The following is a 9,832-nucleotide window of genomic DNA, read 5'->3' as shown; positions in this document are numbered from 1 at the left end:
CCTCCTGTGTGCTGGGAGTGGCTCACCTCCTCTGTCCTCTCTCTTTTTTTAGACAGGTTCTCCCTATGTATCCCAGGCTGGCCTCAAACTTATGATCCTCCTGCCTCAGTTTCCAGGTTGCTGGGATTACAGGCTTGCACCACCATAGCTTGCTTTATGCAAATGTTTTAAAATGTATTTGGCAGATTGGTTTTTATACTCTTCTATTATGTATACTATTGAAAAATCATGATCAAAGACTTGACCCAAATCAAGAGGAGTTCACTGTTGAAAAATAAAAAGTACCTACAGTGTGATATAAAGTTCAAATACTGGTATTTAAATTTCTTTGAAGTAATTTCTGCATCAGTAATTAAGCAAAAGAAGAGATGAAGACTTTATTTAGGATAAGAAGCCTATTAATATGAATCATGATATAAAATACTTATACACTCAATATTCTGCTTTGACAGTTTAAAGAGGGTTTCATACTCCTTTAAAAATTATCACATCCACTAGAATAAATTCATATAAATTAACTGGTTGTTCCCCATATTTATTCATTTACAAAGGTCTACAGGCTTTATAAAGTATACTAAACTATTATTTTCACCTTTTATTAAGGCAAATTTGTGAAAATAATTTAATTCAACCAGATCTCTTCATGAACTTTCTGCTTACATTTATTATGTAAGAAACAAACAAAACCTGTATTTTATAAAAAACCACCTTAATACCTAAAAATAGTAATGAAAGATGTTGAAACCAGTTTACTTTTTAAAGGATACTGTTTCCTTATGTCAAATTCAAAGTGCTAGTCATCATCTTTAAAACAAGTTATGCTTAACTGTTTTACAACATCAACCCAATTCCAGCCTCTAGGAAGTTCTCCTTTGTGATCTGTTTTATCTGACAGCTTATGTTTCTGAGCTTTTGAAAGTTTTTTTGTCTTTTTTCTTACTTGATGGGAATAGTAGAAGTTTCAACTGAGATGATATTGCTTATGGATGTTATAGAATTACTATGATGGTGATTTTCCATGAACTCCTCTTTATTGTCTTTGTCATACTCAAACAATGTATAGGTCACAGCATTTCCAAGGTTAACTTCCACTGCTTCCTGTAACTTGGCTATTATATTTTGTTTTACCACTGATGATATGGTGTTGTTAAATAAAGCATTCATAGATATAATTGGAGGTGTTTGGGGTATGTTTCTGTCCAAGAAATCTCTATTAAGAAGGCTTTGGGATCACCACTTTCACCTATCCTATATTGAAATGAAACTGGTTTAATTCCCAGAAACTTTCATCACCTTCATATCCAGGATGTTATGCTTCTAGTTCCATGCCCTGGTCCCCTTTGGCACTCATAGCACCAGGCAACTCCCAGGCCAACTGTGCTCTCAATTATGTAGAGAAAGTGAGCACAGTGGCCCCAAGGCCAGGGTGTCCCCTTTCTGTGCCTAGGCTGCAAAGTGAGGCAGCCCCCTCTTCACAGAGGTAGAGCCAAGATCATGCACAGCCCTGACACTCATCAACTTGAAGCTGGGGACAGTGAGCCATGGGCCAGGGGCCAGGAAACACAGGCCACTGAGGTGCTGCTTCCCGGTGTCTGGGGAGAAGCTACAAAAAGTACAGTATAATTATATTGTTTCATTGTCATTTTAATGCATTTATATATTTTCTTATCTCCACCAAATTGCAAATTGGGGCCAAAGTTAAAATGATTTTAGCAATTTTATTTACATATTCTTGATATTGGTAAATTAATATACCATTATTTCTGTCATACTGAAGAATTTTGCCATAATAGACAAAATAAGAATTACTTATTTGATTATAAAAATTGAGTCAAATATTGTCATTGGTGCTTCTATGTAGTTTAGTCAATAATATCTTTTAGAGTATGATGTGGCATGTGAATCTTTATAGTATTTTAGTGTTCATGACAGTTAAAGAGATTACATAAAAAAGTAGGAGATTAAATTATGACTATTCACAAGGAAAGATATTAAAATAAAACTACAATTTCAAATTTTAAGAATTTTTAAGAGCAGTAACTTTCCATTCACAAATGCTTGACTTATCAAATGTAAAAAAAAACACATATAAATTGATTCAGTAACAATAGCAAGGTATTGTTATTTTGTTAAATCTAGGATGTTATCAATTACAATATGCACTCAGAGGTGGCTTCTGGGTTGACGTGCTACAGGTTCCAGTGCAGAGGAGGCTTCCTGGACAATGTGCCACAGCTCCCAGTGCAGAGTAGGAGGCTTCCAGGCCAACCTACTACCGCTCCCAGAACAGAGGAGGTGAGCCTCACAGGTGCCAGCAGCAACACCCCCCTGCTCCCCCCTGCCACTGTCGAAATGAGAAGACACATAAACAAGCCTCAGAACCAAACTTCCAGATCACCTACAGCAACCTCAAAAGGAAAGGAGATGGAACTCTCTGATAGTCAACCAACTGGACTCCCTGAACTAGCAACAAAAGAGGATCTGGAAAAAATGAAATCAGAAATAATTTCTCAGATAACAACAGAGATTGTACCCATACTGCAAGACATGATTAATAAATCTAGAGAGGACACAGATAAAAAAATAGAGGAGCTGAGGAACATGCTGGAATCTCAACATAGGAAACAAATGGAATCCATAAAACAAATGCAAACAGATTTCAAGGAGATTAAAAACTCCACTGAAAGTCTATGCAGCAGAATAAGCCAATGTAAACACAGAATTTCAGATATAGAAGATAAGATTGCAATTAGTGACCAGGAAAATAAAAATTTCTTTAAAACTGTAAGGGACCATAAGAAATCCATCCAGCAACTGCTAGACGATGCAAAGAAGAATAACATAAGACTGATTGGAGTCAATGAAGAAACAGGAGAGAGTGCAGATGACATAAAAAAGTGTTCACAGAAGTGATGGCTGGAAACTTCCCAAGCAGGGGAAAAGAACTTGACATACAGATAACTGAGACATATAGGACTCCAACTAGCCTTGAACAAAAAGAAAATCTACATGTAGGCATATAATAATTCAGATTCCAGAAACTCAAGAGAAGAACAAAATTCTACAAGCAGTTAGAGAAAAGAAACAAATCATATACAAAGGAAAGCCCATCAGAATCACAGCAGACTTCTCACTGTAAACCCTCAAGGCAAGAAGAGCTTGGAGTGAAGTATTGCAAGCCCTCCAGGAAAACAGCTTCCAACCTAGACTGATGTACCCTGCAAAACTATCTTTCAAAATTGATGGAGAAATAAGATACTTTCATGAAAAAGAACACCTTAGGAACTTCATGAATACCAAACCAGCACTCAAAACAATTTTAGACGCAATCCTAGGAAAAGAAAATGAGGATCACAACCCCAGGAATCCCAGCAGAATGAATCCACTGGGCACGACAAGAAATTAAAAGCAAATGGGGAGAACCCAACAAAAAGAAAAAGTCATGACAATGATAAGTCAATATGTATGAGTTGTAACCATCAATGTTAATGGTCTCAAATCACAAATTATAATTTGCACTATATTTTCACAACAAGAAAGAAAAAATCTATCCATTAAATGCCGAAATTCCATAAATTTTAAGGGGCATTCTTATTTCAGAGATACTAAAATATAAAAATAAATAAATTATGGAATATCCTGAAATATTTGAATGTTTTGTTCTTTGGCAACATTCATGTAAAAGAGCTCTGTATTCAGTCCTTTGCAAGATGTTTAGATTAAAGCAATTAATGGATCTTACTCAAATCAGTGTCTTCTGTAAGTTTATGACATTTCCAGAAATATTTCAAATGAAATTTTTAGTATAAACAAGGAGAAATTCATAATATGGCTATATTGTGAATGCTCAAAATCTCGGGATTTCCCCTGCATTATCTAGTGTTTATTTTTCATGTAGTCTCTTTTTCATGGAATTCTTGAATTTACTTTAACTAACTGACTTAGAATTTGCTTTGTGTTTACTGCATGAAATAGTAGTATATCTTTATTATGCCTCCTTCCTACTTACAAGCACTAGGAGAAACAGGAGGTGTTCAGATTATGGCAAAAACTCACTCATATAAAGCGATCATTATAAAGGTTAAGTTGGGGACAAAGGGGAAGAAAACGTGACAGAAATAACAGGAACAGTTCAATCTTCTTTCTAGAACACTAAAAATAAATTCCAAAGGTCTAATATTCATTGATATTAACTGGAGTAATCATTGGGGAATATAGTCTGCAAAGTAGCATATGTTCCCTACAAAACAACCCGGGTAGAAATGACCTGTTCCTTGACCCAGGGCTAGTAGGCTGAAATATATAAAGATTTTTCAAAACTTCATTTGAGAGCAAACAAATTGATTTTTAGGTGTTAAAATTCAGAGTATAACTCTTAGTTTCCTAGCAATAAATAATGAATCCCTTTGGCCCTAGAAAAGCCCTAACCCAGAAGGATGATTTTTCAGGTATAATTTTTTCAGAGTTATGATCTGCAGGAAAATATGATATTGTTCACTTCATGTCTGTATAGCAGGAATACATAGAATTTCTAGCTCTTGCTATTTTTATGTGTCAGCTATTTTCTCATTGTTATAGTTGTTCATGTCCTATAATATGTTTTCTATATTACTTTTATTTTTGTGTTAGTTTTATGTCACTTTTCAACTGAACTTGCTTATCAAATAGATATTAAGCAAAGCAAACCAGAGGAAAAGATATCTAGCAGAAAGCAAGTTGAAATTAAAACCAAATAATTACTGAGGAATTACTAGAGAGAAGAAATAAAGGAATACAAAAAGAAGAAAATTGGTTAAGCTTCTCTTAGAAGTATTATAAGAATAATTGTTTACCATCCATTTATTGATATTCCATGCAGAAAATTTGTTTTGGAGGAAGTACATCATGATATTTGAACCATGAAATAATTGTCCCTTCTTATATCTTATATTTTGAGTTTTGCCAGAAATACACCTTCAACTTGTGCTATCTCTAAAGCAACATAAACATTGGGTTCTGTTAAAGACAAGCAAGATGAGGGTGTTCTGTTCTCTGGAGTTCAATAGCTGCTATGTTCTCTCCCTTTTTTAAATAAAACATACCAAATTTAAAAACAGCAAGGCCACAGGAGGAGCATTTGAGAAAGCTGCAGTGCTGAAAGTAAAATTTTAGCAATGAACAAATTTTGAGCAATGTATGATGCTAATGCTCCCATACCTGTTTTTCTGCTCTGTGCCATGCCTGCAGGTCAGGAGTAATCTCTTTTTTGGCCTGGTTATCCCCTTATTCAAATTGGGAAATGTGTATCCTATGATGCTACCAAAAATACCCTTACCCTTCCTTCACTCACTTTTGAAAAATTGTATCTTTTTCCTTCTGAAATGCAATATTTGCTATGAATTTTCTTATTAGTGGGCCATTGATCAGTATGCTAGTCTATTATTCTCCTGAATGTAGAAAGGTCTGTGTGTGTGTGTGTGTGTGTGTGTGTGTGTGTGTGTGTTCTTTGCTTTGGAACAATCATTTAAAAAATACTTAGAATTAATTATATTAGAAAGTGATTAATAAATATATCAAGTGATCACACACAAGTTAATTTCTCACTCCCGTATTTCCATAGCAATTTTGAGAAAAGAAAACAGTATTTTATTTAAATTCAGACTCATCTAGATGGAGCAGACTGTTCGTGTAATTTGAGCTGTATAGCAAAAGGCAAATCTTCCCTTTACCTCTCATAATCTTTATTGACACAGCCACAGAAATGTCAGGAAATTTTTGCATCACCTGTTTGAGATAAAATATTAAAAGCTCATGTCAATGAAAACTACATCAAATATTGGAAACACTTAAAGCTATAACATTAATTTACTTGAAATCCTTGAATGAGTTTTACTTCCTAAAATGTGACAGTGGATATATCTGTATTGATGGGAGAAAAAAAATCACAAAAGCCTTATAACCTGGGTCAACTCTTGCAAGTTAGTTCTTTGGAGGGTGAGAAAAAACGATTTAAAAAATAGATTACATTACAATATGAATTTTTGGTTGAGAAAGAGTTCAGCTGGGCATGGTGAAGCACACCTGTGATCCCAGTACAATGGATCCTTGACTTATGAACTCAATTGGTTCCTGAGGGCTGGTTCTAACTAAGTCAATACAGCTGAGATCTGGATGTTTACCTGGGAACACACTATAGATTACAAGAGGCATATGAATCTTCCATTAACCTAATTAACCCAAGTTGTTTGTATGTCAGGTTGGTCCTAAGTTGAGTGTCCATTATACTCTGGGAGGATGAGGCAGGTATACTGCAAGTTTGATCCCCACCTGGGCAACTTAACCACTTAGGGAGGCTCTATCACAAAATAAAAGAAAAGACTGGGAATGTAGCTCAGTGTGAAGGTTCTGAGTTCACTGAAAAAAGAAAGAAGAAAGAAGAAAAGAACAGATATCATTCGGGTTGATGAAATTTGCACCTGGGAAAAACAGATTTGAGCAGATTTGAATAAGTGCTCTGGAGTATTACAGATTTCAAAAAAAGTTTTGAAGGCAAAAACTACAAGTGAGGAAGGAGATTTCATCAGTTTGTCAAGAATTTAGATTAGTGCACGCAGGGTAGCAAGCTGTCTTATAAGAAAGGGACTTAAAGAATGTGTATAAATCGGGTCTGAGAAAGGAAGGAGGGAAAGGTTAAGAACAAAGAAATTCTTTGAAAAGAAAGATGAGACGATTCTGTAGAGAACTTTACATTTGGAATGTTCTGCCTTACTGAAAACTATTGCTTCCATCATGTAAGCTACAAGATACAGTGAGTTTTGGCCTGGTGATGTTTCAGTGTATACTGGGCCAGGGATTTATATCTGCACAAAGTCAAAGTTCTCTGACAAGGATATGTTTGAAATTTGGTTTCTAACATTCTCTTAGCCTAATGTTTTTGGGATTCCTTAATTTGCTTTCTTCTTTAATTTTAATATTGTCCACTTCACAAACACTTGTTATTTTGTGCATTTCTTTTTTTATAGTACTCTTCCTAATGTGTATGAGTTAATATTTCACTATGGTTTTGATTTGCATTTTTCATGCCTTTAGCTCATTATTTAATACTTTTGTTACTTGTTGTTATTGAACTGCAATAATTCTTTATATATTTTGAATATTAGGCCTTTATCAAATACATGTCTATCTCCATTTTAGAAATAAGAAAAGATGTACAGTTAGGATAAATAGACTACCTAAGGCCAGAAACCTATTAAGCATCAGAACTGTAATGCAAAACCATCTTCTTTTAACTGCCAAGGCCATGGAAGCAAGCTCTGTGCTACACCAGTAAAATATATACAATTTTTTTTGAAGCACATGAGTTTATTTTCAACTTTTTAATTTGCTAGTATTGCAAGAAGTTTCTTGAGATAATTATGGGTTTTTTGGCCTTCTCTTACCTTATTTCAATTGGGACACTAAATGTTTTGTAAAGTAAGCTTTCGTCATTTGCAAAATTCTGAACAAAGAAATAATCTCACTATCTGCCAGTGACAAATTAAAAGGAAAAGTGATATGTGAGGTCAAGAAGAGGAGGAGAAGAAAGATTCTGTGCCACATGTGTGACACTAAGAGAGCATAGTCTAAGATTTGTAGGTGATAGGAAGCTACCATTATGGGCAGTAATCACTAGAAACCAGTATGAACCAACACCTTTAAACCTGATCCTTGATACTGCAAAGGTTATAAATGTCTATAACCCACTGTATTGAGACATAATATCTCCTAGCTTCAGGGCTCATATTTAAAATGGAAACAAAACTGATCTCATAAGAAATTGGTTAAGATAAAATGTGACAGTAAATATAAACAAAAGCACATCCTAGATGGCTTATAATGTTCTTTCTCTTTCTTTTTTACACCCTCACCCCACATTCTCACTGTTTTAAGAGTTTGGGCACTTTTATTTTATAGGAAGAAAGAAAAAAATGCTATGCTATTTTTCAGTATCTCTAAGAAGCTGTGTAATTAATTCTTTTTAAAATTTTTATTAGTATATGTTTGCAGTACATAATAATTACATTCACTGTAGGGGATTGGTACATGTACATAACACAATTCAGTTGCTTTCTTTTCCTCCCATTCCTTCCCCTCTTTTTATTTTTGCAGCAACAGATTCATTTCCTTATCCTATCAGACCTCATAAAGATAATTATCATATGTATAGATTGAAAACTAGACTAATAGGCCAAAGAACAGATAAAATATGTAAGATAATTGTACTAAGTCAAAGTATACTTTTAGATATATTGTCCACACTGACTTACAATACCCTTTTATTTTCTTTCTCTTTTTCCCTATTATCTTTTATTTCATCATATATTATTATGTTATTTATATATATCATATTATATATATATATATATTCATATAAGGTAAACCATGAGATATTTAAGCTTGTGTGTCCAAGTTACTTTCCTAAACATTTATTGTCTCAAGGTACATCCATTTACCTACAAATGACCCAAGTTAATCATTTTTTATGGCAGATAGTACTCTATTGTGTATGAATACCAAATTTTTTTAACCATTCATCTGTTGATGAACATATAGAGATTTAGCTATTATGAATTGTGCTGCTGTAAATATGGGTAGACAAATATCACTGTGGTATGATGTGTTTAACTCTTTTGGGAAGATACCTAGAGGGGAAATAGCTAGGTCAAATGGAATTTCTACATGTAGTTTTTTGAGGAATCTCCATACTGATTTTCATAGTGGTTGTATCAGTTTACAGTCCCACAAAAATCACAGAAAGTTTCCTCCCTATACCCTTGCCATCATCTGTTATTTGTTGGTTTCTTGATGGTAGCCATTCTTCCTGGAGTGAGATGGAATCTCAGTGTTGTTTTAGTTTGCATTTCTCAAATGGCCAGCAATGTTGAACATCTTTTTTCATGTATTTATTAGCTGTTTGTATTTCTTTACTTGAGAAGTATCTGTTTATTTCAGATACCCATACTTGAATTGGGTCTTTAAATTTGTGAGTTCTCATTTTTTTTAGTTCTTTATATATTCTAGATATTAGTACTTTGTTTGAAGAGTAACTGACAAAATATTTTTCCCATTCTGTAGGTTGTCTCTTCATGCTGGTAGTGATTCCTTTTGTTGTACAGAAGCTTTTTAATTTGGTGTGATCCTATTTTTTGAATCTTGGTGTTATTTCTTGTGCCATTGGAGTTTTGTTTGGAAAAATTTGGCTTATACCTAAGTTTTCAAGAGTTTTATCTATTTTGTCTTCCAGCAGATTAAGTGTTTCTTCTCTAATGTTTATATATTTGATCTAGTTTTATTTTAATTTAGTGCATGGTGATAGATAAGGGTCTATGTTCAACCTTCTGCATGTGGAGAGCAAATTTTCTAGCACCATTTGTTAATGAGGGTATTCTTCCTTTAGCGAAAAAATTTGGCCCCTTTGTCAATAATAACATAGTTGAGTGTGCCTAAAATTGTTTCTGTATTTTCTATTCTGTTCTATTGATCAGTGAGGTCCCCCCCCCAATATCATGCTGTTTTTGTCACTGTGGTTTTGTAGTATAACTTGAAGTCTGGGATTGTGATGCCCCCTGCCTTGCTCTTGTTACAAAGAATTGCTTTTGGTATTCTAGGTCTCTTCTGGCTCCATATGAATTTTAGGATGGCTTTCTCCAATTCTATGAGGAATGTTATTGGTGTTTTGATTGAGATTGCATTACATCTACATAACAGTTTTAGATGTATAGCCATTTCGAGTATATTTGTTCTGCCTAACCAAGAACAAGGGATATCTTTTAATTTTCTAATATCCTCTTTAATCTCCTTTTTCAGAGTAATA

General features: G+C 34.1%; 1 pseudogene; it reads right to left on the bottom strand.

Annotated features, from left to right (window-relative positions):
* Positions 1 to 793: 793 nt before the first annotated feature.
* LOC101711299 (RWD domain-containing protein 4 pseudogene) lies at positions 794 to 1,351 on the bottom strand (annotated as a pseudogene).
* Positions 1,352 to 9,832: the final 8,481 nt, after the last annotated feature.

This window comes from Heterocephalus glaber, unplaced genomic scaffold (assembly GCF_053883595.1).
Source record: "Heterocephalus glaber isolate CG9 unplaced genomic scaffold, H.glaber_assembly_v1.0 deba00001613, whole genome shotgun sequence".
NCBI lineage: Eukaryota > Metazoa > Chordata > Mammalia > Rodentia > Bathyergidae > Heterocephalus > Heterocephalus glaber.
Note: the sequence above shows the minus strand (reverse complement) of the source record. Positions and strands in the feature narration are given on the sequence as shown.